Source organism: Palaemon carinicauda, chromosome 16 (genome assembly GCF_036898095.1).
Source record: "Palaemon carinicauda isolate YSFRI2023 chromosome 16, ASM3689809v2, whole genome shotgun sequence".
Taxonomy (NCBI): Eukaryota; Metazoa; Arthropoda; class Malacostraca; order Decapoda; family Palaemonidae; genus Palaemon; species Palaemon carinicauda.
In genome coordinates this window covers 96,483,682-96,486,181 of record NC_090740.1, presented here as the reverse complement: position 1 = coordinate 96,486,181, position 2,500 = coordinate 96,483,682, and positions in this window count along the sequence as shown.

The window sequence follows — 2,500 nt, the reverse complement described above, 5'->3', positions numbered from 1 at the left end:
AGAGTGTCACTTTGACTCTTATTTTCTGACCTATCCATATCTTATAAAGTGCTTTTGAATAAATTGAAGTAACTGGGTTGAACAGGTACATAGAGAGCATAGTGGTAGTTGTTGTTGTGAATTATGTTGCCCTTACGGCCTGGGACAGGCTTTTGCAAACTTACAGCCTATAGATGTTGGTTGTTTTGGGGGGGGGTTTATAGGTGGTTTAGGATATGCGATAATTTGCAACTTTTATTTGTAGGTGGTTTGGGATAGGATGTTGGTTAACGATGATCAGCAGCTTGCGTTTCTTATTTTAGAGGCTTCTTTTTGGTCAAAGGAAATGAAGGAGGTGATGAAGGGAAGGAGGCTTCCTTCCCTAAAGACCCAGTAGTAAGTCCCGATTAGTAGAAGGGCTCAGTAAGCAGTCTGGAAGGGTTTAGTCAGAGATATTGGTATAGAGCAGTGGTATTCACTAATTTTTACAGGAGAGTCAAAAGTTTAATACCTACTCAGAGTGCGAGCCACATAAGCCATAAGGATATATATATATATATATATATATATATATATATATATATATATATATATATATATATATATATATATATATATATATATATATATATATATATATATATGTATGTATGCATGTATGTAAAATATGTATTCGTGTGTGGGATCTAAATTCATTTTTTGTGTGTTTCTAAGACGCGTAGTTATTAAATAAAACTAGTAACAACCATATTGATAAATAAATATTAAAATTCTTGGCTTTACTAATATAAAAGTTGAAATGAACATGGTAACTTCATTTAATTTTGAAATGATCGGATATGACCAATCTTTTTCTTCACTCTCTCCAAGCTGTACTTGTAATTTGTCCGGGCTATTCTTGATAAGATATCCAAATGTCTATTAGTGACTCTTTTTCAGTTTCCTCTTCGCAATATTTATAGTTGAAAATGTAGAGTATGTGCTCACAAAATAGCATATAACTTTATGCACAGTCTGCTTCAAAACTGGGTAGTTTATATCAAGGGCAGTATGCCAGAAATTTTCCTCAACTGATTTTAAACTCGACTTTAGCGTTTTATTTGTCTATAGCTTAACGATCTGAACCCACCGGAGAATGATCGGGTCAAAGTTTAGCGGGTATAGAATTTAAGGTTGAAACATACACATTAAATGGAGTCTCAATAAAAGTGAATAAGTCCTTGCTCGTCATTGCCTCAAACTCTTTTCCCAATTCTTTCAATGCATTCTTGAAAGCGACATAGCTGAAACTTTGCAATACTTCTGGATTGCCATGTGTGGCTTTCCTAAGGTTTGGAAAATGCACAAATTGTCTGTCCGGTATGAAAAGTGATGTGATCTTGTTTTGAAATGCTGTTACTCCACCTACCATTGCAGCTGATGTTTGCCTCTCTCTTGTAACTTTAATTTTAGTTCATTCAGGTGGCAGGCGAGATCAGTTAGGATTCTCAAGTTCAGGTTCAACTTTTCCTTTGAGGTAAGAGACTCAACAATCGTAAAAGTACTTTGCCTCGAGATAATCATCTCCCTTCATTAAGCATCACTCAATCTCCATACTCTCCGTCATACTCAACCAGTAGCTCACAAAATTGACGATGATTCAATGTCCTTGACTAAAACAATTACCACCAGAACAACCAGCTGCATTACATTTTGAAGTTCACAATCTTTGGATTTTTGTCACAAGTACCTCCTAGTGAATTAAACAATGGAATATCGCAAAATTCGGAATTTCCTTTTCCTTCCTCATTAGTCCAATGAGACCATTTTCTTTGTCTCTCATTTTGGGGACACCAGCAAGACATACACAAAACATGTTAGACCATTTTATGTTATTACCAAAAAAAACCCAAATAGTTCAGTCATAAACATCTTCTCCTCTAGATTGGTCATATAGTGGTAATAGGAACAAAATTTCTTCCCAGAATAAGTGTTCTTCTGAAATCGTACCCAAATGCATATCTGTGCATCACCCCAAATATCTGCGTTTTCGTTCAATGCAATGCTAAATCATTAAAAAGCTGACAGATTACCGATTTCTTCAGTCCTCGTCTATATGGTTGTGCCTGATATAATTTGTTTGAAAATTGCATCTTTATTATTAAAACCACAATACATTTTCTCTGTTGGTGCCAAAACAAATTCTTTAACGACCTCTGCATCTGTGAAAGGAATCTTATGTTTGGCCAAGATCCATGTAATCATATGTTGCCTATGTAAACTTCTCTGCAACATATGAAAAGTAAAGAATTGCCAGGGCTACTATATTCTGTTGATTTTCATCTGGCTAAAATAAATAAACATTAAGACCACGATTACTCAGTCATGGTCACTTGAAAGTTAATGACTCTTTGGTATGAGGTGAAAATATTGCTCTCCACTTACTATTTAATTTTTTTTTTCAAGTGAATTCAATTTCCTGCAACCTTGATAGAGTAATCGATATTTCGGAGTTCATATTTTTAGCCAGATGAACCTATTC